This window comes from Puma concolor, chromosome B1 (assembly GCF_028749965.1).
Source record: "Puma concolor isolate L17-30 chromosome B1, mPumCon1.1.hap2, whole genome shotgun sequence".
In the NCBI taxonomy this organism is placed as follows: Eukaryota; Metazoa; Chordata; class Mammalia; order Carnivora; family Felidae; genus Puma; species Puma concolor.
Window position 1 is genome coordinate 87341079 of NC_141670.1, and position 15641 is coordinate 87356719.

The 15641-nt window shown below is 44.5% G+C and overlaps 1 pseudogene; it reads left to right on the top strand.

Moving 5' to 3' along the window:
• Positions 1-10117, top strand: part of LOC112858831 (creatine kinase B-type pseudogene) — a 59464-nt pseudogene extending 49347 nt beyond the window's left edge.
• The last annotated feature ends 5524 nt before the right edge of the window (positions 10118-15641 follow it).

Sequence of the window (15641 nt, forward strand, 5' to 3'; positions counted from 1 at the left end):
GGATTTTACATTTTTTAAAGGATTGTAAAACACACGCGCACACACACACACACAAGAATATACAAAGGGATAGTATGGCCCACAAATTCTGAAATATTTACTATTGAGCTCTTATCAAGTCAAGTCTTCCAACTGATCTAGGACAAAGCAGCCTGGTAAGAATGGAGGGTGCACATACAACTTTATTTGTAAAGTGAAAGAATGGCCTTTCTGATCATCTCAGGATGATCAATTCTAGAAGAGATACATGTGGAAGATTAGAATCTGGAAGATGAGTCCCACATCTATTGCTGCATAACAGACCACCTAAAACTCAGTACCTTAAAACAACAATCATGTACTTTGCTCACAAATATGTAACTTGGGTAGGGTTCAGAAGAGAAAGCTCATCTCTGTTCCCTGTGGCTTCAGCAGGAATGGCTTGACCAAGGGGTGGGGAATGTGTTTCCAAAATGACTTCCTTACATGGCTGTCAAGTGTTGATGGTTGTCAACTGGGACCTCTGTCAGGTGATGGTCAGAGGCTTTTAGGACCTGTGCAGAAAAGAGGAGACACAGCAGGCCTGACTGCTCTCCTTAGGCGGGTCTACTTATACGGCTGGCTCTGACCGGTATTTGAAAATTTGGATTTGGGGAGGGGTCTCATCACCCTAACTGGCAAGGGTATCTTCTGGTACTTAACCTGTACAGACAACGTGGTTTAAACTGAACCCCTGCTTTCCTTCTGAGGGTCTAAAATCTTGGTACCTGCTAGGCAGAGAATACCTACATGATGAACCCCCAATAAAAACCCTGGGCACTGGAGACATTTCACATGATCATCACTGTTCATTGCTGAAAGAATTAAGCATGTCCCGTGTGACTCTCTCTACTTTGAAGGTTTGCACCATGTTTCCTCCTGACTTTGCCCTATGTACCTTTTCCTTTTGCTGGTTTTACAATGTATCCTTCTACTATAATAAATCTGGGCCATGAGTACAACCATATGATGAGTCCTGTGAGACCTCATAGTTGAATCATCAAACCCGGGGGTGGGTGGTCTTGGCGTCTCCAGCACAGTTCCTTTGTATGTGGGTCTCTCCTTGAGGTCTGAGATTTCTCACAGCATGGTGGCTGGATTCCAAAATCAAGTATCCTGAGTGAGAGAGCAGGTGGACCTAGCCTCAGAAGTCATGCAGCTTCACTTCTGCCAACTCTATTAGTTGAGATGTTCACAAAGCCTACCCCATGGGGTTCAAGGGGCAAGACACAGACTCCTTCTTCTTCCTGTTTGGGTATGCAGGATTCCAGAACAGAGTGTGGGTGGGAAATATCATTTAAGCTATTTTTGGAAAACAAAATTGATCATACCCTTAAAACCCTCTTCACCCATATACCCTTGAAATATCTCGGAATGCCTCTGGGTCAGGTTCCTTCATCTACTGGTACAGCAAATAAAACATTGACTTTTGAGTCAGAAAGACTGGATTTGCATCCTGGCCCTGTCACTTCCTGCCTATGTGATCTGGGGAGGGCTGTCTCTAAACTTCAATGATATCCATCTCAAAGTTGCTTGGAGAACCACACGAAATTATTTCTGCAAAACTGCCAACCATGAGGCTAAGATCAGTGTAGATATATTTCCTTCTCCAGTTGCCCTCCTCCTAACTATCTATGCCTCTACTGCGCCACTTACAACTTTGAACTTTGTTCTTTAGTTATTTGCATACAAACTAACCTCCCCTAACCTCTAGTAGTAGGGGTAGCATAACTTCTTAGGGCATCAGGAGTAGCATAACCTCCTTAAGGGCATCAGGTAGGTCTTCCTCTTCAGTCCCTCAACATACACACACACGCACACACACACACACCTCCTAACCCAGCACCTAAACATGGAAGTCATCTAGCAAATCTGTGAAGAATGCTAATTTATGGACATTTTCCACTGAGCTTAATTCGGTGCCATCACAAAGAGTGCTGAGTCCATGCTTATTGATTCGCTCATTGCCACAAGTCCACATGCTAGTTACCCCCTTGAGTTGCACTAAGGAGAATGCTAGAGATATGTGCTCCACGTGAGTGCACGGTCCTGTGCGTGCATGCCACAGACACACCTCTCTGGGGGCGGGGGATCATGGGAGGGAGGCCTTGAGGCCCACAATTATGCTCCTGATTGAAAGGAGATGAAATGGATTGGTACCCTTTGGCCTAGTGAAGGGTGTATATGTCGTGGTAAAGCACTGGCTTTGGAGTCAGATGTTACTTCTCTCTCATCAACCACCTTTTATTTTTTTTTTTTTTAATTGTGGTAGACATAACATAAAACTTATCGTCTTAACCATTTTTAAGTGTACGATTTCATGGCATGAAATACGCTCACAGTGTTGTGCAACCATCACCTCCATCCATCTCCAGCACCCTTTCCATCTTGCAAAAACTCTATGCCCATCACACAATGCCCCGTTCCCACTTCCCCCAGGCAGGCAGCATTCTATTTTCTGTCTCTACGAATCTGACCACTCTAGGTACCTTACACAAGCGGAGTCATACAGTATTTCTTCTTGTGATGGGCTTGTTTCCTTTAGAGTAATATTCTCTGCATTCACCCATGTTATAGCATGTGTCAGAATTTCCTTCCTTTTTAAGGCTGAAAAATACTGAATTATTCCAGTATTCCAATATTTTTTATTGCAATATTCTATTTTGTATATATGTATATTATATGAAATATATATGTATATACATATGTATGGAATATATATATTCCATTTTATGTGTGTGTGTCTGTATATATGTGTGTGTGTGTGTGTGTGTGTGTGTGTGTGTGTGTGTGTATTTATTTGATTGATTTACCCATTGATGGATGCTAGGGTTTCATCCACTTTTTATCCTTTTGTTGTTGTTGTTATTATTATGTTTATTTATTTTGAGAGAGAAAGAGACAGAGTGTGAGCGGGGGAAGGGCAGAGAAAGAGGGAGACACAGGATCCGAAGCAGGCTCAGGTTCCAAGCTATTAGTGCAAAGCCCAATGCGGGGCTCGAACCCACAGACCTGAGCTGAAGTCGGACGCTCAACCAACTGAGCCACCCAGGCGCCCCAGACTTTTTAGCTATTGAATAATGCTGCAATGGATATTGGTATAACAGCCTTTTTATGCCTACCTCTTCATCTAAATAGTCTCTTCTCCCCAGTTCTAGTCCATCTGTAATTCCCTTAATTTCCAACATCAAACTCTTCAATTTCTCAAGCATAGCAAGGACACAAAGCTAGCTCCCACTAAAATTGAGATACACAGATAAAATGTAGCTACTTTGTTTTGTCTATAATTAGTTTGATTTTCTTCCTTAGCTCTGACACTGTGGATGTGCCAGAAAAAAAAAATTAAGTTTGTTTTTATCTGATCATTTATGTGTTTTTAGGATACAATATTTTTAGATAAAAATGCTCACTCCTCAGGACTAAGTGAACGTCTGTGGTGATAGAAGTATTCTGTATCTTCACTGGGGCATGTATTGGTTTTGTGAGTACCTTTGTCAAAATTCAAACTATGTACTTAATATCTGTGGCTTTATTGTGTGTAAATAATATCTCCGTAAAGTTAATTATAAAACTTTTAAAACCTCACTCTTTCAGATTGCCTTTCCCTCCCCTTGCTTCTTTGCTATAATGGCTCTGGGGTATATGAGGGAAGAGAATTTTGTGTCCCTGGCTTGTCCTGGGACAGAGTCTAGTCAGTTCTGCAGTAGAAGAGGAATATAGGATATGGTAAGACAAGGAAATGGGTGGGATCTGCCTTTGTCTTCCAAGAGGAGAAATGTAGGGGTTTCTAGCTTGGTGAAACCTAAGTAGCAAAATCTGGGACTGTCCTCCTGGATTGTCCCAAAGTAGCTGTGGTCCAGAGTTCTTTCTTTGTTGTCATTCATTCCCTTTCTGACAAACATTTCCACCTGCACCACAGCAGGATGACCAGACAGCTCAAAGATTTGTTTGGTATTTTCTGATGTGCTTGATTAGCACATGTGTTTGACTGTCCCCAGGGTCCTGGGTGGAGGGTGTGACCCTGGTTTGGTATGTGTGTCTGGATACTTGCTGACTGCAATCTGCTGGTCTCTAGACAATCTTCCTCTTTCTCCTGGTGCTACTGGCCCCAAATGCTGAAACTGGCAACTGCTGGTTCAGCAATTCTAGGGCAGGCAATGCAGGAACATGGCAGGGATGGAACAGGGGCCTCTTTCCTTCTCAACTCAGCATCATCTCAGTTCTTGCTGCAAAGTCCTAGGCTTCCCATCAGTCCATATGGCCAGCTGGTCTACCCCAAGCCCTGCTCTGGGGGCCACTCATCTAGTGCTCAAAAAGGGCCCCATGGTAAGACCACCAACTCTCAATTCAACTTACGCACCATGTGAAAGCTGAGGGCAGCTCAGGAAAGCTAAGCTCAGGGCCCCTCTTTTCCTGATCAGACTGCTCTACTTCTCTGTGGCTATGCCAAAGACTGGATGGGCCAGAGATCGTGTACCAGGAGAACAATGTTCACAAATAATTTCCAAGCTTGCACACTTGTTAAAGGTTCTAAGAGTTTAGGATCATTTCCTGGAGGCCCAGAGTCCAGTTATGAAGCTTTGAGAATTTACTAATTTACTCATTCCTTAAATATTTACTGAGTGCTTTCTACAACTGTATTAGTGCCAGATGTATAGTGCTTAGCAAAACTGGCCCAGTCCTCACAGACCTCACACAAGAGGAAAAAACTGGCAATCTAACAATCACAAACAAGTAACCACACCCTATGTGAAGCTCCACGAAAAGAAGAGTTCAAGGTGCTATCTCCATGAGAATATAAACTCCACAAGAGTTTTGTGTGCTTTGTTCCCTACCTAGAAGGCAGCCTGGCACGTATTAGGTGCAAAATAAGTATTTGTTGAATGAATAAGAGCTATGCGATGACTTCTGAGGAGGTAGGGTGAATTCCCTGAGGAAGTGCTATTTTGGCTGATGTTAAAGATAAGAAGCTCCATTTTCTTAGCTCAAATTCTACTGAATGAATTTATATTAACCAGACTCTCAGGAGACTAATTCACACACCAGGATACACTTATTATTTTTGCACTAGGAGATATACCTGATTTCATATTTCCCTAGGAAGCACCCAAAAAAAATTCCAAGGGGAACTATCTTTGGTGTTACTGAAATTCTGTTGAGTTGAGCAGTATTTATGTGTTCTGGGAGCCAAATTAATTATCCGAAGGCTAACAGAGAAGAACTTGGAATCAGTAAAGTGGACACTACCTTGACTTAAAGGACATTCAGTGGCGCCTGGGTGGCTCAGTCGGTTTAGTGTCTGACTTCGGCTCAGGTCATGATCTCGTGTTCATGGGTTTGAACCCCGTTTCAGGCTCTGTGCCGACAGCTAGGAGCCTGGAGCCTGCTTCGGATTCTGTGTCTCCCTTTCTCTCTGCCCCTCCTCTGCTCACACTCTGTCTCTCTCTGTCTCTCAAAAATTAAAATAAAACGTCAAAAAATTAAAAGATAAAAGAACATTCATAGAAGTCATTCATACAACTTACATAAAACTACTTTCCTACTAGGGGCGTTCCTGTGCAGATCAAAGCTCCCTCCCCCCTGCCCCCCACAACTTGGTCATACTGAGGAATGAGAGCACATCACATTATTGCAATTATTCCTTTTCCTGGACTCCAAGCTGGGAACTAATGTGAAATTTCAGGGCCGTATTATTTTGCCTTTGGCTGTCTGTGAACCTATTGTCATCAAGGCAGTTATCATCCTGAGATTGTGCCAACTTTACTGTCTTCCTAGTTCCTGAGATCCTTTTAAATCAGCAGTCTAGGACGGCTTTTGTATGCCTCTTACAGGATGACCTCCACACAGCCATATGCTCTCTCTGGGTAATATATCTATTTCCATATGGATACGTGCATGTGCTTCTGTGGGGCTCTTCATACATCTGCATTCAGGTGCATGGATTTATGGTATGACAGCAAAGTCTTGTGCTTTACTTCACTAGCCCCATGTGAACATTTACCTCAGTGTTCAGGCACATCACCCATCTGTGGATACATACATGTGCATATCTGGGTGTTGAAAGTGTATACATAATATTTATGGGGCACCTGGGTGGCTCAGTCAGTTACGCGTCTGACTCTTAGTTTTGGCTCAGGTCATGATCTCACGGTTTGTGAGTTTGAGCCCCATGTCAGGCTCGAAGCTAACAACACAGAGCCTGCTTGGGATTGTCTCTCTCTCTTTCTCTCTGCCCCTCCCCTGCTTGTGTGCATGCTGTCTCTCTCTCTCTCTCTTTCTCCCTCTCTCTCCCTCTCTCTCAAAATAAATAAACTTTTAGAAACAAAAAAGAAAGTGTATACATATATTTACTATACAAATCCTTCAGGAGCACTGCTGGCTGCCCAGAAGTGACAATCTGTTTAAACCAGATGAAAGTTGAGTCAAGGGAGTCTAGAAGGCTGGGCCCTTCTTGGACACCAGAGAATCTGTCCTTTGCTGAGCCATGGAGAAAAGCAGGGAATGAGTTAATGTGAATGCTGGCAGATCTCAGAAGAGTATTTTGCTCACAAAAACTGAAAATAGCATATGGAAGTAGGACATTTGAGCCTTATGGAAAAGAATTAAAGGATACTTTGTAACAAAATGCCATTCAGGAAGTAGGGGATCTCTACAGTCCATGTGGGCCTGAAGCACTATGGGTCCAAAGGGTCATTTCTAGCTCATGAAACATACTGAAGTTAATTTCCTTAAAATGAAGATTTTCCCCCATCTGCCTTTATAAAACAGATGTTTCTAGTCAGAGCCTTCCCTAATGACAGTAGGTTTCTCCTTTGAGCAGCAGTGCTGTGGAACAGGCACCCTGGTCCCCAATAATTTTCCTGGAAGATCTGAGAAGTGAGTGCAGCTGAGCGGTGATGAAGGAGTTAGAAGCTGCACTATCTTGACGGTTCGGGCCTTAGGACCTCTGAGGTCAATGCACTGGGCTCAATAAACCTCTCACCCCACCTCCGGCCCTGCCCCTCCCTCCCTCCTTCCCTCTGACACTTGGCTTTGCTTTCTCTTGAATTAACCATTTCGTCACCACGTATTAATCGCCTCCTATGACATAGTCCTATGACATCAGAGCTGCTGCCTGTCCGTGTGGTGCTTTGGGACAAATTAGAAAAGATGTCCCTTCCACCTTACTTTTCTCTAGGAAAAAATTGTCATAATATACTGGTTTTGTTTGAATGAGACCCGTTAGTGCCACCTGCAGGAAAACCGTCCATGATGTCTATAATGTGAACTGTGCCCTCTTAGAGTTAAAAGCACAGGCCCTAAAACAGGACAGTCTGGATTTCAATCTAACTCTGACTCTTCCAACAGTGTGACCTTGGACAAATTGCTTCACTTTTCTCAGCACTAGGTTTTCTCCATTTGTAACAGGGGAATAATCTACCGAAGTATCAAACTTGTTGTAGAGGTGAAATGAGACAATGTATGTAAAGCACTTAGGGGTACCTTCCTCAAATAGTACATGTCGTGCAAAAAGGATGGGAGCACATTAACAGCACACGTGGTGTAAAGTAAAAATCAGATTTATTGGGGAAACACTTAAAGGCACAGAAGTCATGAGAGTTGATGAGTCTCTGAGGTCGCACGATTCCCCAGGGTGGTGTGTCGCACTCGGCTCGGGAGGACAGCTACACTTGGGAAGATCCCAGGAAAGGGATCCGTGCCTTCAGTGCTCCACACACATTTGGAGAAAGAACAGGAACATCTGGATAACTCTGTGGTGATGGAGCTTCCTGAGCCGTGAACCAGCCTTGTTAGAAAGAGTCTCCACCTTTGGCATCGGCCTCATCCTCTCTTATCTGACTCTGACCAAATCTACAAATCTTTTGTAGATTTCTTACTACAAAAGAGAAGGAAATGAGCCTCCAGGGCCACGTTGACTTTCTCTCTGAATGTGTCACACAAGAAAACATGGCAAGGGTTGAACTGAGCTTTTCCGGTTTCTGCCTCAACTAACAAGTCAGCCTAGAAATCATCAAGCCACTGTAATTGAAACTAAGTCCAAATGTCTTAGAGCCCTACATTGAAAAGGACACATGAGAGATCACGTAATTCAATCCTACATTTGTGGATAAAAAGGAGACTCAAAGCGCATGGTTTATTTGGTTATCAGTAAAAAGTGGCTGTCAGGACTCAGTCCTCATCTTCCAAATTCCATTTCCTCTTAAATTGCAATGAAGTGCAATTTAACCTTGTTTAGCACATCAGTCACAGACATCCTATTAAATACAAGGGGCTGAAGAAAAGACAGTAGCTTCCAGAGTGAACCCAGAGAGCGAAGAGACGCAGGGATGACCAATTTTGTTCAAAGCCTTTGACTTCTGTAAACAAGAAAAGCTATATAATTTAGCAAATAATGATCAGGAGGACAGGTAGTCAAAGGTTTGTTCAGAGGAAAAATTATAATCTTAAAACCTTTTTAGCTTAAGAAGAATGCATGCTAAGGAAGCGATTATTCGGGAAGATAAACTGAAGACAAAGCACAATGTCAAACATCTAAGTAGAAGGAAGGAATTAAAAGTAAAAGCAGAATGTCATGAAGTTGAAAACAAAATCAGTGGAACTGACCGCCAGGAGAAAATGCTGCACGTGGCTCTTGCGGCCTCTCTGCACAGCTCGGGAGCAGACGCACCAGCTACTTTGTTGCAGACCATCTTTTCAAGGAGGTTTGTGTAGCCAACAGCTTTGAAAAATAAGAGTACCTCTGCCCAGAACCAAGGGCAGCATTCTTACCATCCGTTGTAAAAGATTCAAATTCCCTCAGCTTGGGATTCAGATTCCTCCTCCTGGAACACAAGGCGCTACGTGAGCAGGCACCGCGGGGTGTTCACGGCGTCGACCTGTGGCAAATGGCACGAATGCCCACATGTTGGCTCTCCCAGGCCCGGAAGGCTTGCGTGTTCTCAGCAGACTAACCAGTTAGCTTCCAAACAGAATAAGATCTCAGACCCTTTGCAGGTCTTCATTTCCAGCTTTGCAGGAATCCAGAGCTGATTCATTGAAAAAGACAAAAATAGCAACAATAATAAATAATCCATTCAATTAGCTTGATCAAGAAAAAGGGAAAATACAAATAAATTTAGGAATTAGAAAGTGAATTAGCACACGTATATAAGAAACTACAATTCTAGGGGCGTCTGGGTGGCTCAGTCGCTTGAGAGTCTGACTTCAGCTCAGGTCATGATCTTTCATGGCAGTTGGCGAGTTTGAGCCCTGCATCAAGTGCCCTTCCCCCACTCTCTCTCTCTCTCTCTCTCAAAATAAACTTTAAAAAACAAGAAAAGAAACTGTAATTCTTTTTTTTTTTTTAATTTGTATTTGTCAATTTGAGATATAATTGACATCATACTGGTTTCAGGTGTACAATATAATGATTCAATATTTGTCTTTGGAAACTACAATTCTTACAAAAGAATCATTTGTACAAATATGCGCTAATATCTTGAAAATCCGAGTTAAATGGATACCTTTTGAGGAAAACATAAGATATCAAGATTCATGCCAAAAGAAGCAGAAAACCTAAACAGACCCATGTCATGGAAGCAATCAAAGGCCGAAGCCAAGGTCTGGGTCTGCTCTGCAGATACGCCACATTCTTCTAGTGCCTGCCGGCTGGCTTCTCCCTGGCCCTTGACCAAGGATCTGCTTGAACTTGAAGGTGGAGGTCAAACCTGCCAGCCTTGACTGCAAACATTATGATGTGATGAAAATGACCAAGTAAATCACATCTTTTCACTAGAAAGAGGAGAGGACAGATTTTTTTTTATTAAGTAGCATGCATACACATTTCTTATGAAGCCTATCGCTTAACTTCAATGCAGTTTTCTTTACGTATAAAATAACACTTTTGCTCCGGAAATTGATTTGACAAGGACAGCAGGATCACCAAAAGGAGTCTTCCGGTGCCTGCCAATGCATTCCTTTGGTTGAATCCACTGCCATGGAGGGCGGCCCTTCCCTGTACACTTCACCCCACCTCACTGTCACCATCATAACAGAACAGCGGTTCTCCGCCCAGCTGCACCAGCGCTGCCTGAAAACTTGTCAGCAACGCCACTACTGAAGCAGAAACTCTGGAGGTGGGGCCCCCGCTATCCATGGTCTGACGAGCCCCTCCAGGTGTTTCTGATGCACAACCAAGTTTGCAAAGTATTATAATAGCCTTCATTCATGTCATAGAATTGAGCATCTGTCACAGCCCACTTCCTGTTGGTTGCATCAAAACTACTCAGAAGGAAAAAATTCCATTGCTTTGCAGCCCCCCTCTCGCTATAAATAGTGAACACTTGCTCACCAGCAGCTGGAGTTCTGGCCCATCCTCGTTGGAGCTCTCCAGGCTCCATAAGACAGCTGCTGCAGAATACCAATAGCGGAAAGAACAAGGGCATTCATACGTGCTGAGGGGGAAATGCAACCATCTTATGGGCCGTGCTCCATAAAGCCATAAAGCAGTGTTGCAGTGGGAAGAATAGGAAAGCAAGAGTTGCCCCACTTTTTTCTTCTTTTAATGAGGAAAGTTAAGGCGGAAATAATTCACAGCTACATCTCCGCCCCTCATCCTAACTAAATGTGGGCTTTAAAGAAACAGCAAGGTCTAACGCTGAGGCAACAAAACGGGAAGGATCAGGAACCTGAACCCTTTCCCTGTTTCTGGTACCAATTCACCATATGACCTTGGGAACGGGACTTAAGCCTTTAATTCTTTTCATTTGTATTCCTGTGCGTGAAATATGAGTGATAATAACCCCTCCTTCCTTCCTCACAAAAGGGTGAGTGGATTCATCATGTGATCCAGAAAAGAAGTTTGAAAAGAAAAGAGCTACAGGCAGAGCTGGCCCTAGGACACCCCAGCCCAGTCTCGACCCACCTCTCTAGAACTCAGGGAGATATTGGGGAAGGGGCGGTATTTTTCTAATTCTAATTTTATTTTTTTAATTGACATCAAAGTTAGTTAGCATATGGTGCAACAGTGATTTCAGGACTAGATTCCTTAGTGCCCCTTACCCATTTAGCCCATCCCCTCTCCCACAACCTTTCCAGTAACCCTCAGTTTGTTCTCCATAGTTCTCCATATTTATGAGTCTCTTCTGTTTTGTCCCCCTCCCCGTTTTTATATTATTTTTGCTTCAGGGAAGGGATGGTATTTTTAAAGACCCCTCCAGCTCATCCACACGCACAGCCTGAGAGAGCCTGAGCTGCTGACCTAGAACCCTCACCACTGTCAAGGCTAATTGGGCCCCTTCGGGCCTTGGCTTGTCCCTCTGACTTTGAGGATGATGGGGGAGGGGTGGAGGGTGCTTTTTCATGATTCTCTCTTATCCCATGCCCAGCCTGACCAAATGTTTTGAGCCCAGTAGAGGGATACATGCCTAGCAAATGGAAGGTACCTACGGAGAAATGAGGCTGGCTTTTTTAAATCAAAAGTCATAGTTTGCATTCCCTGTCACTCCTGGACAGTGTCTCCCTCCCGAGAGGTCTGTAGTCTGCCCACCTTTCCTTCCATTGGAAGAACTGTGTCGTATCTTCGCTATTCCTTTGCATGTTCTAGGTGCTCCATACATGTTTGTTGAATGAAAGATAAAAGAAAAGTGAATGAAAGATAAAAGAAAAGAAGAAGAAAGAAAAGAAAAAGAAAAAGATAAAAGAAAACTCCCCCTTCGAGAGAGTACCTGACACATATTTTACCCGCTTTGACCTGCTGGCTGCACTGACAACGGGTTGCTTGCGTTACCCCCACGGTGGACTGCCCTGGGCCACTGCCTCTTTGCACAGAGGATTTTATCACAATGAGCCCTGGTTGTTGCTCAGACAACCTTCTTCTATGCAGTAAAAGGAGGCTCAGAGAGAAGAAATGATCTGGGTCTCTGCTTCATCTAGAAACTCGCCCACAATGCTTCTCTAGAAACTTCATTGTTAATATGTTAAGTGATTGGACGACAATCACTGTATCAAAGTACTTAGAAAACTTCAGAAGCAAAGCCTGGATTTGGGATTTAAACAACATCTGGACATTGTCTTTGAGAAGTGAAGAGCACACTCACACACTTGCCCCTGTGTTACTACAACTCCAACTAATTCAGCCACAATCACAGAGAGCAAGAGAGAAAGCTTTTGACAATAGGGATGATGTGGCTTGGGTGCTATAGACCCGCCTGAGCCCTTCCCAGGGTTACATTCTTGATCTACGGCTTACTTGTTCTAATCAACTTGTGAGGGAGGCCTTGGGTTTTGTCCATCTTAGAGAGGAAGAAGCTGGGGCTTGGAGAGGAGCACCCTGCCTAGGTGGGAAGGAATCCAAAGTTCATAATTAAGTCCACCAGCAGGGTGGGTCTGGACAGAATCCGAAGATACACAAGGTTGTCCCGTCTTTGCTGTGTCCCCTTCTCTGCTCCGGCCTGCCCTGCTTGCTCTGCAGAGGCGGTCTCCTGAGCTGCATGCCTGCCCCCAAACCTGTGTCTGGGGTTGCCCTCTCTGGCCTGGCATTGGGTCCTCATGACAGCCAACTACCCTTTTCTACCCGACATCTCCCGCTTGATCACCCCTCCCAAACACAACTTGCCTCTCCTGCATTGATCTCATTTGTGCAAAGAAAAGGGTTTCTATTCCAGATCCACCAATGGCCGACTGGAAAGGGGGCCAGATGGCCAGAAACAGTGCCCCCTCCTCTGATAGCAAAGTGAGGCCACATTCACATCGTACCACTTACTCCACTAAAGTGGGGTGCAGGTCCACTGTTCTCCCTCAGGAAGGTATGTGCAGAAGGCCTCAAGCAAATGACAGAAAAACGTCCCCATAAGTCCCCAAAACATAATTCTTCCATGATAAGAGTACGACGATTTGTACACCGTCTACCAGAAATCAGGAACTCCAAACGTCACTACGCCTTCTGACATATTAGTATCCCCATGTTACAGATGCGAAAACTGAGGCTCGGAGCCGTTCGTAACTGGTGCACTGGTGATAGAGCTTGAATCAGAACCCCGGTGTGCTGGATTTCAATACCCATGCTCTTAACTCATACATTCCTCCTCAGTCAGCCTACCTCTGAGGAGGCTGATTCGTCCCAAGCAGCACTGATAGCAGGCAGTATCTTAACGTAGGGAGCTGGATGATGCTCCAGTGGGGCCTCTTCCTCCTCTTCTGTATCCCCAATTCTCGCCTCTGCGGGGAGCTGACTTCCTGTCACTTTTCTCCCTGCCCTGCCCATACTTCCTTTAATCCCTCTACCTTTCATGGGTGGTTTCTGATGGAAAGGTGTTGATGGCTCTTTATAACTATCCTTTTAGTTCTTTTTTTAAAAATGGAAAAAAAAAAGTTTATAGTTTAAAACGCGGAAGCATGGTCCAGTGAAGTAGAAAATTATGTCGGAACAAAGAACAATAAAGACAGAACCCTTAGAAGGAGATGTACCAGACCTGTACAGCCCATGGCAAAGCTATTTCACACCTCGAAAGCCTCTGTGGAACCACTGCACGCAGTGCGGGGTTCCTCGTGCTCTCCCTGCAGACATCACCAGGATGAAGGCCCTGGCACCATACAAGGAAACATTTGGAGCAGCAGAACCGGCCCGTCACTAGGCATCGGTGAGCTACTTCGCAACTGACCAACCTTGGTAATCCGTCAGCCTCTCTGGGCCTCAGCAGCCCGCCTGCCAGTGACTTCCAGATGCTGGTGCCAGGTCGACTGTAACCGAATCACCTAGAGAGGCTTTTAAAAATTCAGCTCCCCTCCACAACTCTTACTGAACATGTCTCAGATGAAGCCGCAGAATCGGTGTGTTTTGGAAGTTCTCTGGGTGATCCCTACCTACAGCCAGACTTGGGAACCACTGGACTAGATGATATCTAAGAGAGCTTACAACTAACTGAGAACTTAGGAAATGTCCCCCTAGTCCACTAAGGGTGGTCTGATAGCACCCCCACGGTGCAGGCATTGCCAAGTGCATCCCAAACGTCAGGTCAAAAGGGACACCGGTCTCTATTGCAGACCAGAAACTGCAAGGATGAATTTTTTTTAATTTTTGTTTTTAATGTTTATTCATTTTTGAGAGACAGAGAGAGAGAGAGACAAAGAGTGAGCGGGGGAGGGGCAGAGAGAGAGGGAGACAAAATCCAAAGCAGGCTCCAGGCTCTGAGCTGTCAGCACAGAGCCCAGTGCAGGGCTCGAACTCACAGACCACGAGATCATGACCTGAGCCAAAGTCAGATGCTCAACTGATTGAGCCACCCAGGTGCCACAAGGATGAATTTTTTTAAATGTTTATTTATTTATTTATTGAGAGAGAGAGACAGAGAGAGAGAGAGAGAGAGAGAATCCCGAGCTGTCAGCACAAGATCAGCACATCTCACAAACCATGAGATCATGACCTGAGCTGAAATCAAGAGTCAGAGGTTTAACTGACTGAGCCACCCAGGCGCCCCTGCAAGGATGAATTTTGATGACCTTTTGAAATCAAGACCCAGCGAGGGGCTTGGCTGCCACCCAAGAGAGAATGGGGTTTGGCTCTTGCCTGGCTGATAGAAGGCGGTGAGTAGTTCACTGGAAACAGTGACAATTCGTAACATGCTCTTGACAGAGAGAGACCTGCTGGAAAGAAAGCTTCCCTCTGTAAACAGAGCAGATTCCTTACTTTTTTGAGTTTACTGACAAACAGAACCAACTTCAGAATTTCTTTTATGTCTAAGCATGCTTGATGAGCAAAGTCCCTGTGATGATAACATCTTGCAGGGGAAGGGATTTTAGAGAGCAAAATCTAAGACACTAGCTATTTTGGGAGAATTTTCTTAGGAACTATTGCTGTTATATGAGTTGCACTGTGTCCCCCTTAAAAAAAAAGATATGTAAAGTCCGAATTCCAGTGCCTCAGAATGTGACCTCATTTGGAAATAAGATCTTTGCAGAGGTAATCAAGTTAAAATGAGGTCACTAGTGTGGGCCCTAATCCAATATGACTGGGTTTTTATAAAAAAGGGGAAATTTAGACACAGAGACAGACACACACACCAAGAAGACCATATGAAGATACACGTGGAAAAGGTGCCATACGGGGAACCTGGGTGACGCAGTCAGTTAAGCGTCCAACTTCAGCTCAGGTCATGATTTCACAATTCGTGAGTTTGAGCCCTGCATCGAGCTCTGTGCTGACAGCTCAGCCTGCTTCAGATTCTGTGTCTCCCTCTCTCTCTGGCCCTTCCCTATTTGTACTCTGTCTCTCTCTCTCTCTCAAAAATAAGTAATAAACATTTTTTAATTAAAAAAAAAAGAAAAGAAAAGATGCCATAGGACTAGTGTGATACGTCTACAAGCCAAGGAACACCGAAGACTGCCAACAAACACCATACGCTCAGAAGAGGCAAGGAAGGACTCCGCTACATGTTGCAGAGGGAGCATGGGCCCTGCTCACACCTTGATTTTGGACTTCCAGCCTGTAGAGCTGTGAGACAATACATTTCTGTCATTTTAAGCCACTCAGTTTGTGGTGCTCTGTTACCACAACCCCAGGACACGGATACTAAGCCTAGATTTTAAAATCACAACAACAAGGCGCCTGGGTGGCTCAGTGGGTTGAGCATCTGACTTCCGCTCAG